Source organism: Crocodylus porosus, unplaced genomic scaffold (genome assembly GCF_001723895.1).
Source record: "Crocodylus porosus isolate Cpor-Errol unplaced genomic scaffold, CroPor_comp1, whole genome shotgun sequence".
Classification (NCBI taxonomy): domain Eukaryota; kingdom Metazoa; phylum Chordata; order Crocodylia; family Crocodylidae; genus Crocodylus; species Crocodylus porosus.
In genome coordinates this window covers 11482673-11497770 of record NW_017728951.1, presented here as the reverse complement: position 1 = coordinate 11497770, position 15098 = coordinate 11482673, and the positions used below count along the sequence as shown (strand labels likewise).

General features: G+C 41.4%; 1 protein-coding gene across 8 annotated transcripts in view; it reads right to left on the bottom strand.

The window, feature by feature from the left end:
* Positions 1–15098, bottom strand: part of FGFR2 (fibroblast growth factor receptor 2) — a 98295-nt gene that overhangs the window by 41755 nt on the left and 41442 nt on the right. The window lies entirely within an intron of this gene.

The window sequence follows — 15098 nt, the reverse complement described above, 5'->3', positions numbered from 1 at the left end:
AGAGGGTGCCATGCCTCTGACTGCCTGAGGGGGCGCCCTGGTAGCTCCGTCTTCATTGATGATTTGCCAGGAGGGCTTCCCATCATGTGGCCCCATCTACCCCCACCAATTGGTGGAGGGTGTGGGGCCACACAACAGGCAGCACTCAGCCACTCAGCAGCAAAGGGCTGGGGTGGCAACCATCTTGGCTGCTCCCCTTTGTGCCAACAGTCCTGCCTCCTCAGCAGGCTGCTTGTCCATGAGGACTGCTGGTTCCCACTGGGAAGCCAGCATTTTGTTTTTTGTAAACCTTTTTTCCCCCCCCCACATTTTAGGAACAGTGCCTGATTTTGCATGTTGAGTAGGTCCCTGGCTATTAGAAATGAGCAAATGAACAAAAATGCTTTCCCCACAATTCATAAGAAATAGTAATATTTTAAAAGATGCATGGCTGAAACTTGCCATTGAAGCATCAAGCTAGAATGCCTTCCTCCAGCACAGCTATCTGAAGAATCTTCCAGGACAAAATAGGATTGGCCTCACTAAATTGCTTAAAGTGTCACTTCAGAGGCAGTTGGCTAGTGAACAGGACCTCCTAACCCTGAAGAGCTGATGGAGCCTTCCAATGGACTGAGTGGGACTCTACCACATTCCCTTTAAATATAGTTTGGATTGCCAAACACAGGATCTCCAGAGACAGCACACTGAAGATGCCAGTATTTTGTTTAAAAAAAGGCAATTGTGACTCTGTAACACAGGATCTCTTTCAAGCATTTTAGGTTCAGAGTGAACATCTCATAGTACCCAGGTGTAAGGTAAAATAAAATGAAATATTCTGAGTGAAGAACGGTGCATAAAAAGACTCCATTAGATATGAACTAGGGGGATGTGAAGATGGCCATAGTCAATTTGGATTGAAATTCGGCTTGAATCAGGAACAGTGATTTGATTCATTGATTTGGATCATTGTCCCCAATTTGATTTGGCTGAATCCGAAACTGAAGATTCGATGCCAATTTGGAGAATTTAAATGTTTTTTCTACATACTTCGAGGTGCTAGGTGTGGCTCGTGAATGCTGCGATGCTGGGGTGAATGGAGTGTCCCACAGGAGCATGGGGGGGCCCCCCTGCATGCCTGGTGGCAAGCCCAAAAGTAGATCAGAAGTACTTCTGGTCCACTTCCAGGTCTGCTGCCGAGCATGTTGGGGAGCCCCACACACTGCTGTGGGATGTTCCATCCACCCCAGCACTGCAGTGTTTATGAGCCACCTGGTACCTTGAGGTATGTAGAAAAAACATTTAAAGCTCCATCTATGTCTGAATTGCCAAATCTTTCCAAATCTCTCAGAATCGATTCGGAGAGATTAAAGGGTCTCCTGATTCGATTCAAATTTGGCCGCTGAATCGAATCAGGAACCAAAGCTCTGCACAGCCCCAGTATGAGCCTCCAGAAATATGGAGGCCAACTTCAAAAGATTGAAATGCTGCTTCATTATCTCAGACAGTGAGGGACACAAGAGATGAGGAAGATGATCAAAAGGTATTCCTATAAAAGCAGGTTTGCATGCACTTGCTACAGTAACATTTAACAGTTTTCAGTCAAATCAGCCAGAAGCAGCCAACTGTAAAACAATATTATGAGAAGTAAATAAGTTCATCCCTCCAAGTAACACTGAAACATGAGAGAAATGTTTTTACCTGGAGTGGGGCATAGCAAAGTGAAATTCAAGGAGGGTTTGTGACTGATCTACAGTTTAAGAGTCAATCTTGCAATGTTGAAGGGAGCTAACTGAGACTCTGAGAAGAGATCATTGTGACTGCAATCCAGAACAAAAAAAAAAAAAAATCAGAAAGACTGCTGGGAGGCCCATACCCATCTTGAAAGGAGCTTGCAGAGCAGTGATCCTCAAGATCCTTCTAAAGGTGTTGCACAATACTAGGTATGCAAATACTTGTGCATGATTCACATGATAAACCCAGAGATTTCAAACAGGAATCCATAACATCAAAAACCTTCTGGCTTATTGTGGTCTTTCTGAGTTCTTTGCAACAGAATTGCTCTGTTATTTTTCTAAGAAATGAGTCAAAGCTGGCATTTTTGGGGGGGCTGCCTCAAGTCTAAGTAGGTTGAGAAATATTGGTGTAAAAAATGGACACTACAGACATGATTCCAAAGAATCCAGAGTACAGAAGGAGAAACCTGGAAGAAGAAAGCTGAACGTGAAAGCCAAACAAGAACAGCATAAGAAGCTGCACATACTGTGACAATTACAAAAAAGCCAGGAAAACACCTACCATATGCGAAAGGAGATAAGAAACACAATGGATTATACTACTACAGGAGTCTGCATGCCCCAGAAAGCGGGCAAGGAAAATGACAACTTCACTGCTAGCACAGATGATTTTTTTTTTTTTTTTTTTTAATATATAAGAACAATGGACAGTTCTGGAACTGAAGATGAATAGACCGTCAGACTGAAAGCAAATGGGACTTTTCTTCCTCTAAATTGGACACTGGCACATAAGCCAGCATATCGCAAGAAATAATGCTATTAGCACTTTAAGAAAACCACATGAAGTGAAAACTTATGTCTTACAATGAAGAGTTTATTTCCACTAAAGTCATAAACTAACTAGATATACAGCTAAACAACAAACAGAAACGAATAGTTTCATTTGTAATAGCATGATGACATAGTACTTAATTTGCATTTAAAAGTATGCCAAACCCCGGGCTTTATCAAGGTCAAGGCATTCACTGAAGGAGCTGGGGACCAAAACAGCCAAGAATTTGAGGAGATTTTCCAAGGGACTGGGAAGCTCTGAGAAGAGTCTACAATGGAGCTAAATGACTATGCTACAATTCTGATCTCTAGGAAAGTTCCCCTCAATTTACCTTTGGTAGGGACAGCACAAACTCAAAAAGCAGCTTTCAGCAACACTTTTTTTCAAAATTCCTCCTGCCTTCCACACTCCAGGATATATTCCATGTAGGGCTATAATACATACAAGGAAATTTTTCCTCTTCTGTGCCCAACTCAAGAGTACTAACACTGCACATAAAAAGTATATGTATTCTCTGCCCCGACTCCTTTATAAGGTTGACTATTCATTTTCTCTACCTGGAGAGGAAAAACAAGGCTGATAGAGGAGCAGCTAAAAACTGATTTGTCTGGTTATTCACCAAAGAGGCACAAAACGGTAGCCTACAATTAGCCATGCAATACCATTAAGGAAGCTTACGTCACATCGTAAAGGGACCACTTGAATGGCAGACAAAGATGCTCAAACCGTGTTCACTTGGGTTGGGGGGTTTTTTGTCATCTCTGTTGAAATTTTAAACAAATATGGTTATTTCCAGATTTGCTGGTATTTTTCGTGATGTGGATACCCACCACTATTGATCCTTAACTCTTCAGAGAGCAAACCAAGGGAGAGACAGTCCACAAATAACTACCATTTTGAGACAAATTTTAAATATTGAAAGAAGGTTTAAAAGATCTTCTGTCCAACTGTGCAGTGACTAACTTTTCCAGAGCTCCAAACAGAAAAATCCTGAAATTTTTGAGAATTGTTTCCTCTGATCATTTTAGCATAGTCTCTTACCAGCACTTATACTATTGATCCTCATTAACAAATTGCATTTTTGGAAATTGTCTACTTTCTGCTTCTGAAGTCAATATAAGAAAGCTTAATTTAAAAAGAAGTTTAACAATTATGAACTCACTGTTGGGAAAGCTCTTCTAAAAATCAGGAGACAAGGGGCTCATGATGCACAGAAGAGCCAAAGTCTGAGATGTGTGTCTTTGCAACAACCTCCACATTTATATCACATTCATTCTGGACCTTGTAAAAAGTGGTAGGAACCAGCTGGAAGAAGTGAAAGAAATGGAAGTAGAAGGATCATGAGGCATATGCTTGGGGTGCTTTGTTGTAGACACCTATACACTGGCAAGCCGAGTGAAAAAAGCCTTAAGTTGCATTAGATATCCAGGTTGTAACCATATTAGTCTAGAGAAAAGACAATCAGAACTTGTAGTGGAGGTGACATCTTTTATTAGACCAACAAGATTTTTGCAAAAAAAAATTCTTTAATTGCAAGCTTTCAGGCACAAACACCCTTCATCAGGCATTGGAGAAAAGATTGTAAAAGTTCTCCTGGGTAGAAATGAAAGTTCATATTTCATAGGATTTCACAGGAGTCAATAGATGGAAAACTCCTCTGGGCAGTCCATTCATAGCTAGTATGAAGCCTCTCACCTCCTGTGAGGATTAAGTTGCATTAATTTTTTGCTGGCACCTTCTCTGAACTGGGAAATATTTTCGAGAAGAGTTCTGCAGGAAGCCATAGCCAACAAAACTATAACCAGAGGGAGAAGCATAACACTGCATGTGACCCTGCACCTGTAGAACTCAAGCTAATTTGTAGAATCTGCACCTGCTCTCCGATTCCTAATGACTGGGGAGAAGTGAAAACAACAGGATGTTTTGGAAAAATTTCCTTCTTCAGAGTACACACTCCTATGTGAAGGGCAATCTAAGTCTCAATTTCCTTATTCCAGCACTAATCAAAGGCTTATTGGGACCTGCACTCTTTGAAATGTTAGAAAGGAAAGCACTTCTAATTCCACTGTGTTTACTCAGTGATGTGAAGAGGTAAAGTTGAGGGATGGCTGCTGCTTCATGAGCCTAGGAACAACTAAGCAAGTGTAGGCAAAGTGCCTCTACTAATTAATATCATATACTACGTATTGAGCCAAGAGTGGAGTTGCTTCTACCAGCTGTGTGTTTGTTTGGTTTCCTTCTGCATAACATGTTGTTTATGCCCAGCTTGGAAGCTCTGGTGAACTGTCAGTTTCTGTTTTTATACCTCTGTGTCAAGCCTTCGCCTGTTCAGCAACTGATCTCTAAACTACCCAAAGCAGGCTCTTCACCCTCGACTGTCCTGCCACAACTTGATGTTAATAGAATTCTAAAGAGAAGTTCGGTGGTATACATATGGATGTCCCCGCTAGGGGTACTCACGGGTTTGAGGCGGTCCACATTGGAGCTCCACCTCCCCTACACCCCACCCATCGATATTGATGCATTAGTATCACTTGCGGCAACTTCAGCCTTATCCAGTCTCTGTACTCATCCACCAATGTCCCATGTCCACTTCCTCAGTGGATTGCTGGCTGAGCCAGATGGCACCTCCCTGGTTCTTTTATGGCCAGCTTCCTGTTCCCCATCCTCTAGGCATTTTCTCACCATGGTGGGCCTAGAGAGGGGATTACTGGTGCCCTTGCCTTTCAAAAAAATCAAACCAGTTCAAAGAGGAGGAAAAAACTTCCACTCCAGAGGAACTACCAATTCAGGGCTTGGTGCCCTTGTCGAATTTATGTTATTTTCTTCACTCCCTATGGGAGCTGATCCCTAAATTCATCTGGACCTGTAGTCCCAGCTTCATCCTAGTGGGGCCTCTCTGCCCCAGGCTAATTGGGCTCTTGTAGCCCTAGACCCACTCTGCCTTGGTGCCCCAAGACCTTCTCTGCCCCAGATTCTGCAGGCCTGAAAGCAGTTCCCCCCTTCTTGTCACCAGCATCACTGGTGCCTTTTAAATCTCCCATGGTGACACTGGTGGCTGACATCATCAGGCACCACCTAGTTTGATTGATAGGGAGTTTATAAACTGCGGCGGTAGTGCTACAGTGCATGGTCTCAGCTTCAACTCTCCTAGCTCTGCCAGTAAGTTTCCCTTTTCTCCCAGGGTTCCCCACCCAACTCATTCCAGGTTGGCCAGGTTTTTCCAGGGCACTTAGGGACTGTGTGCAGTCCCTATCATCACAGTCTGTATATTAAAATAAGCATAAACTATGTACTTTGTACAGATTGAGGTACTGGCATGGTAAACTGGTGAAAATATTCCTTTCCAAAACTCCAGTAAAGTCAGTGCAAGAAGTACCAGACAGCTCTCAATGAATAACTTAAATCCTTGGAGTCAAAATATTCTCATCTACATCTGGTTAGAAAATGACAGCACCTTTTTAGTTTTCACAGAAGCAGATAAAGTAGTTCAACTCTTTGCCTTTTGTTTCAGTTTTCATTTCAGTTTTGAAACCATGGGCCTTCCTCAGCACAATCTTCTTTACAAACTTCCAATGATGTCATCCTGTCTGCCTCTTCGGATATGTATATGCCATACATCTTCTCTTGCACTCCTACACAAAGTTTTGCTAGCAAACTCTGACCATCCATGATCAAGACTCTCAAACCCTGTTGTCTTTGCCCTTTGAAACCATGACTACTTACACGGCCGAGGGTATGGGTTAAAGCCCAAGCTGTCATTTACCTCAGGCTGGAATCTGCCCACTTTGCTATAAAGACACACGACAGAAAGCTGATAGCACTCTGGCACCTACCTCACAACCTCCCCCAGTGGACAAATAAAATCTCCATCAATTAAATACAACTAATGAGGATGGAATCCCAGAGCACATAAGCACAAAGACCTGTGGTACATGCTCCTAGATCTCAAAATGGTAAGTATATGAACTATGAACCCAGTATGGCTTTGCTGTGAGAAGATATGTAATCAGGCTGAGTGCTCAGACTCTTGTAAAATATAGACATACCCTTAGACCACGGTGGTTCTGAACCTTTTTAGACTTAAGGCACCCTTAATCAGAGTTGAGGCATCATTTCTGTGAACTGAGCAGCACCCCATTTTAAAAACTAATTTACCATGCTTATCTTCTTAAGGAGGAGTTGGCAGTGGGGGCGGGGTGCCTTGCAGCCAGGCAAGGAAAGCCTGAGCCGACCTTATCCGCTTATCTCCTCACACTTCCTGCGGCATCCTTCAAAGGATCTCACGGCACCTCAGAGTACCCCAACACCCTGGTTGAAAATCACTTAGACTGAGCTAATGCAGTCCAGCACAGAACAAGGAAACCATAGTAATTCAATACAATTAAAATCACATTCTTTATCAAAGACTTCTGATATCACAGGCATTCCAGCACTTGGTTTTCTTTTCAGCAGTCCACGTCGATGTTTTTAAATGTAAAATCCGATCAGGATTACATCCCAAGTAGGAAGCCTCTTGTAAAGCCTACCCAGAAGCCTACCCTACTCTGGCAAGTAGAATTACCAGTAAGATCTCAGTCTTGCTAACTTTATGCACATGCTTGATTTTTTGAATCCACTGACTCCTAAAGGACTATTCAGGTACATAAAGTTAACTATGTGCATGAGTAGTCTCAGGATTAAGGCCTAAAACTTCTGTAGTTCCCTGCAGGGTGAGGATAAGAAAGTGGTAGTTAAACATACTGGAACATGATATTTCTAGCAATTAAGTAAGTGCAGGGCTGATTTATGAGGTCTGATCCAAAGCTCAGTAAAGCTAATAAAAATAGTAAAATTGTATCAAACTAACTGAAAACCTGTTCTTTAAAACGGTGTGGATAGCAGAGGGTTAAAAGGCACAAAGGAATAGCCAACATTCAAAAGCCAAGGCCTGGAACATGAACATTCTTGTTTAAAATGAGAAATTGTCAGCACTTGCTAATGGCCTTAATACTAGTCTGTCCTTACTGCAAAACCCTATTGTTAGGCTGCCATAGTATGCATTTCATCAGCCTTTCCAGAGCAAAAATGTCTTAACTGAAAAGACTCTAATGCCTACTATACTAATCTCACTGTTAACTTGTGTTATACCAGATACAGCATGTACATAAGCAAAGCCTTAGCCACATCTGAGCAAATGCATCCACTTGCTCTGGGAAAATATAAAAAATATGGCAACGAAAAAAAGTTTTTAGCTGATGTGTGCAAAACAGTAGATAACTTCACAGGCTGGACAGTAGGAAAGAGAGATGAAAAAATTAACTGTTCAAGCTATCCACAGATGGTGCATTGAACTTACTGGGATATGGATCGCATGTTCCGTATTGGGTATAGAACAGCAGTCCTCAATCTTTTTAGACTCAGGCCACCCCTTGTTAGACTCAAGGCACCGCTTGGAAAATGCTACCTCTTAGCTGTCACTTATTTTTTACTATGGAAAAATAATAGAGCAGGTTTCTGTTGCAAAGAACTAAGACAGACCACAACAGGTCAAAATGTTTTTAACACTATGGATTCCTATTTGAAATCTCTGGGTTTATCTTGTGAATCATCACACCTAACAGCGCTAATGCTGTGTGAGACTCCATGGCACCCTTGAAAGGATCTCAAGACACCCCAGGGTGCCACACCACCATGGTTGAGAATCACTGCTACAGAACCAAGTGCTCAGCTGCTTGATGTTGGTGATGATGATGATGATGATGAGGAGGAGGAGGAGGAGGAGAGTGGGCCCTATACCTTGCTTGCCAAAGGATTTACTGTCTAACTTGATCATGTTGCAACTTTCCTATACCTGTTTCCCACCAGAAGAAGAATAATATAGTTTAATTGTACCATTTACGCTTTTTAAGTTCCTTTTATATATCAACATATTCCCCTCTTCTCCTTTATGACACTTTTCTTATACAACGGTATGGAATCTATAACACTTCCCAAATATAGGACTTGACCCCGGCAAGGATGCTATATGCTTCTTGAAAAATGCTAGGCTTCCCACAAACTTATCAGCGTAAGGACAGACCTATTGCAAACACCACACTGCTCATAACGCTTTTTTTTTTTTTTTTTTTAAACTCTGTGGCTTTAAACACAGATGAACCAAAGATGAAGTAAATAAAAAGCAGTGAAGCTGGCTACACCTGGACACAAAGATACTATAGATGTGCCAAAGAAAGAGAGACTTTTTCTCTTATGTAATTTTTTCTGTTATTAATCTCCCTTCTGTGTCTGTTTGTTTGACTTCTAGCATAAGCATTCTAATGGCAGGATATCATTACTTTCACATGAAACCAGATGCATGCAGAAACAGCACAGCTATTTCCTCTCATCTGAACATCTATCAATTGTTTATAGTGAACAAGAGACATATGCTTACTAAAAATCCCCTACATTCCACATGCTAGTGGTGCTTGTTAATTGACGGATTTACACGCTAGACCCCCGAGACTCAGAAGCATCGTCACCAGCCTTCTGGCCAAAACATATTTGATGAAACTGCTGTCTGACTACAGCCAAACAGAGATTGGAAAAAAAATTGTTTGTTTGAATTTGAAAATGAATGTTGATTTAACCTAGGAGCTTTCCATATATTTTCAAACCAAAGGAATTATTAGCATAAAGACACACAAATTGCAAAGATAAGATCAAATGTTCAAATAGCCATTGAAAACAAATCTATACTTGAGATTGACATTTAACCAAGTCATGCTGGTTAATATGCATTGTCTTATGAAAGAACAGACACCATTCCAGTTGTCTCTCAAATGCTATCTATGAATTTTAATGTCTCTCAAATACTATGGATGTACCTATCTTCATAACATCAGAGTTCTGTTTTACCTGTGATGGTCCAGGAAACAGGTGAGAAAAGGGGCTTTGGACAAGATTTTTATTGGACCAGCTGTATGGTTGAGAGAGATATTAGACAGGCTTTCCAGGCACAGGGTGCCCTTCCTCAAAACCCTCTCAGGTCTTGCCCAGACTTGAAGAAGGTCACTTTGTGCCCCCAAACTTGTCTAACCTCTCCCCCAACTATATACTTGGTCCAATAAAAAGATATAGCCAAGAAAAGCCTTGCTTTCATTTTCTTTCTGAAATATTTGGAAGTCCTTAACAACCTTCTCTTTCTAATGTTTGCTTTAAATTTATTGAATTTAGCTTAAACCACGCTTTCATGTTCAAATGTAACAACTGTTACTGAAGCTGCTGGGGAAGATACCAGTCTTATGATTTAAAAAGGAGGCTACCTATGAAGTCTGGAGAACAAAGCACTCGGCATGGCAGGGTGTTCATGATGGCTATGGCAAACGCTTGTCCTTGCATCCTTTAAAGTCCACAGTATTTCCCATTGTAAGGTTTTATCAAAGCTACCTCACCCACCAGAGTGCGTGGCATTCAACTGATCTCTCTCTCAAAAGGATGAAGCACAAACTCATGGGTTCCCTGTAGTGTTTTCTCAATCTCTTAACGTCTTCAAATCAAGACTGGATCTGGAATGCATGCGTTAGCAAAAACAAGCTCTTGGACTCATTGTAGGGATGAGTGGATGAAATTCTATGGTCTATAATGGCCTTTTCTCTACTCTTCCATCAGCATGTCCCTAAGGTAGATGCACCTATGCAAAGGGTTTTCCTAGCATCTTTAGACAACTCCTGCAAGCCTCAGTTTGGGAATTTTATGAGGGTGATGCTGCATGAACTAAAAGCCACAATTAAAAATTATAACAATAATCCACCCAGAAGCTGACACAACATCCTGTTCATCATTCATCAAAGAAAAAGAAATACCTGCCTTGGGGCTGTAAGACAAAGTGGGACAGGGAAGCCAGTCCTCCCCACAAAAGATTCAGTGGGAAGTATTCCAAACATGACAAACCCAGCAATCACCCAAAAGATGAAGTAATGACACTAGTATTTGTCCATAAAATATAATTTAGGCAGGCAACTCCAATGAAATCAGAAGCTTCCATGCTATAAAACTTGGGGTTTGGAATATTTTGACTTTATTGACAGAAGGGGAGGGTGGAGGGGGAGAGGGGGTGCTGCAGCCAGCCTTTGTTTTCCCTTTACTGAACCATCACGCTGCCGTCTTTGTTTTCAACAGTGAAGCGCAAAGCCCCAAGCAAGCACTAGCCAATTTGTGTAATTTCACCTCCAAGTTGTATACATGGTGCCAAAAGCCCAATGCCAGGTATAAAGTCCGCTGTCAGGCTTATCAGTGCTTTGAATAAAAGCCTCTTCCTTCTCCATCCAACCAATACCTGAGGGCAAGCATCATATGGATTCTTTTGTGTTTTCAGTCCCTGTCCCATCACGTCCCAGGCTAAGCACTCAGTAAATATGTCAAGCTAAAGCATGTTCTTGTAAAGACCTAGTCAACAACTACAGACACATCTGCCAGAAATACAGGTTTGGGCTTGGTTGCAATACCTACACGCAACTCCTGCCAGACATGAGATGCACAGCATGACAGCACACAAATACCTCCCAATTAAACCATCTAGAAACAAAAGTGATATTCTCATTCCCAAACTGAAAGAGATAAAGAGAGAACAAAATCACAAACTGTGAAAAGTTGATAACACTTCAAAAAAAATCTTTCCTTGTGTTATAATGGGTTATTATGAAAATAGATAGGGGAAAAAAAAAAAAAACCTGCTTAAAAATGGGTCAAATCCTGCAAGGATCAGTACATGATTATTTCCGTGAAAATATTTTTATGAAAGCACTTTATGAAATAAAATGATTTCTATTATTAATGTTATGTATTTTATTAAATAAAACGATTTGCCTCCATGCATTTTTGGAGCATTGTGTTTTAAAAATGGAGAATGTGTCCTTAAACAATTCCCGGTTTGAAATTCATTTCTCATACGGTTTTCATAATAAAATAATAATTATTTAGGTACTTGGATACTTCTGTACTTATTAAATACAAATCTAGAGAATGAGTGAGCTGTACAATTTAGAAACTGATTAAAATGTAGATAAAAAGGCAAGAATGAGTATTTTAAAAAAAAGTCTCAAATTATACTCGTTTTTATTATAAACATCAGGGTCCTTTTCTACATTTTTGGAGGATGTGTTGTGTTCTAACAGCTGCTAATAAAACCTAGTAAATGTGGCAATACGAAGAATTTCATCTAAAACCAAACCAATCTTCTGTTTCTCTAGATGATGACGATTAATAGAACAGAAACTGCTACCTACAAGCCTCAATGTTCAGTGACTAATATTTTTGCTATTAAAACATAAATTCAATCATTTCCTTCGATGCTTAAACAGAGCAACTGCTACCGACGTTGTTTTCTGGTGATAATTGCAATCCAGAGATGATCTAGTTACAGACAAGGCTCAGCAGCTACATTCACACAGTGCTAAGGTCCCAGGTTCACTATAGGGAACCCGCAGGTCCAAACTGTAGTTTCTAATCACTCAGGAGTCAATGACTTCTATATATTTGATCAGTACCAAGTGTCTCTATTAGGGAGATTTGTATAAATACAAGTTTCTACCTGCAATTAAATGCAGCAGAATATAAAGGTATTTCAGTAACTGCTGCTAGGCTAACACTTAGAGGGGAAGAATATTCTTGTAATTAAGGCCCTGAACTGAGACTTGAGAATGAACATCAATTCTACAGTCTGCTACAGGCTTTCTGTGGACCCAGGGCGAGTTATTTAGTGTCTCTGTACAACAGGTATAGTAATATTCCTTTTCCCCCCCATCTTATATTGTAAACTCTGACTATGTGATATGCACAGTGCGCTGCACAATGAATCAGTCCTTAATCTTGGCTGGAGTCTCCAGTACTACTATAATAAATAATAATAAATTCTTTCCCCTGCACAAGGCCTGAACAGAAAGATTTATATGGAGAATTCTGCATCATCATCATCATCTCCTGCTATTGCAGTCTAATTCCTTCTGGGTGAAAGCTGTCCCTGGGCAATGGACCAGAACAAAACCTAATACTTTGAAAGCTTGTGGCCGCCTAGTCATTGTACTGGTCCCTCTACATGATATGAACTTCACCCTCAGTGTACCATCATTTTGTTAGAGCTAGATCAGAAGTTTGCGGTACAGGAGAAAATATCACAAGAATAACACCTTCCATCAAAGCTTCCAGACAGGCTGTATTGCACAGCTACAAGTTACCATTGTACAACCTTCAGCCTTTTCTATTCCCATTGCAAGAAACTCAGTATATTTATTCTGCTAGTTTTGTAAATTTGAGAGAGAGCACAACTGAGCTGACCAAATCCTTGCTTTAATAAGGTCCTTCCGAGTAATTACAACATAAAAACAAGAATACTTCACACAAACATTTGCACTGAAAATCTCAGGCTTTGCTGGCTGTCGGCTTCTAATTGCCAGAAGAGTTCAAGGTTTGGAAAGTTATTGGTGTCGAGTAATAATGGATATTCCCAACAAGCATTGTGTCATTACTTGGCACAGATTTTGCTGGGATACCTCCAAAATCTGTGACATAATCAGAGGTTATTACACCATGTAGTCAGATGCTCATGTTCATATAATGCATTACCACGTTTAATACCATTTGCTAGTCCTTACACTTAATCAACTCTAGAACTAGTTAAATCATAAAGGAAAAGCAAATTTCAAAGGTTTTCTGTTGACAGTTTTCAAATGTTTTAAGTATGCAACTCAAGTAAAAATTATGGGCTGAAGCTCGAGAGAGGCGATATGCAAGTATAATTGACTCGAAACACCCCTCCACGACCCTCCATCATGCTATGGAAGCTGAAAAGAAATGTAAACGAAGGGGATGTCTGTAGAAACTGAACTTCTGTAGAAGTATCTTGGCTAGAAAAGGGCTGCCAGAGCCTCCCTCACTGCCTGTATTAACTCACTCTCCCATTCTATTCCATACCCAACCACGGCCCTCAGCTGTACGTGTCAGTAGTCCAGAAGCAGCACTACTCCTTTGCACCAATTCCCCATCCAAGCTAGAGACATAATTCAATGTCCATTTAAAAACAAATTAATGAAAACTCCTGGAGACTTCAGCAGTGCTGTTAGAGTGCATAGACTTGTATATACTAGCCTCACCATCAGACCAGAAATGCGGCATTGGAAGATATGCATTGCCGAAAGCCAGTGTAAAATGGGTAATTTAGGACATGTCACATGCACTTTACTTGTAGCACTATAAAAGCACGAGAGAAACAAACAGAGGTTCAGTGGGGGGGAGGTTCAAATCCTGCCTGCACTAGCCACTGCGGTGCTCTCACATGCCCCCCAGGAGCCTGCCAGAGTGGCTCCTCTCCCCAGCCCTGCCCCACCGTCCCCCTGCAACACCTGGCGGCAGTCAGCAGCAGCTGGGGGGGTGGGGGGCAGCTGGGGAGCCAGGCAGAAGTGGGCTGTGGCCCAGGGAAGGGTTTGCAGGGGAAAGAGGAGAGGGCTGTGTCTCCGCACCCCCCCTGGATGGGCTGCAGCACACTGCAGGGCTGGGGCAGCTGTGGGGACAGATACCCCCCCACCCTCCTGCGGCTTCCGGGTGGAGGAAGAAGATGACTTGGGATCAGAAGCAGTCATGGCCTCCGGTCAGTGACAGCCAAGGAGGCAAACAAGCTCTGCCTAGCCCTCTGCAATACCAGCACCACCTAGGAACGTGGCAATTGTGCTCTCAGTTAACCCTCGATGGGATCTGGAACAGAAATTCGATCAAGAGCTCTAACAAAACATTTTCCATGCAGGGTTAACTTGGAGCACAACCCGTCATTTTTAAAGCACTCTCAGAGCCACCAATGTCAGTTCAGTTACAGCTTTAGAGCCCTTTCTGTGTACCGAAAAAGCAAAACGTGTAACAACTGCACCAACAAACACAACCAAGATTTTTGGATGTAACTGGCAATTTTGGGTGCCCAATTTACAAGAGCCTGATCTTCAGAAAGGACTGAATGGTCCCCTTCCAAATCTCAGACCCCATTTAGAGATCTCCAGTCAGTCAGGCAATGAGAAACCCAAAAATCACTAATTACTTTTGAAAATCTTGAGTTCATTATTTACTTTCCTGCTTCTCCAAAGGAAAGGAGTAGATATTTAAAGAGATGACATAATCCTTATTACCATTCCATTCATTCAAACAGGTCACTGTAATTTACTGCCAGGAAAAATAAACTTCTGCATAATATTCTTGAATGCATGACATTCAAAAGGTTTAAAAGAGGGAAGAGGGGCAGGGGGTTCCTAGCAAATATTTGCTCAAATGACAGCATCATCCATGGTGAACACTTTAGCTATAAGAACTGGGTGAAAGTGCTAGTCAAACACAAAGTTGACTAGTTCGGAGATTTATTAACCCATTTTACTTCATCAAAGAACATACCTGGCACTTCTAAAATGGGAAAATCCCCTTTTAAACCTCCTTGTGATCACTAGCAGAGTTAAACCAAAGAAAAAGAAAAATCTCCAAGGAGCACTGCACCCTTTTGGTTCTTCCTTTGATACATTCGGTAAAACAAATCTATTCCTGAGCTAGTGAACATGGCT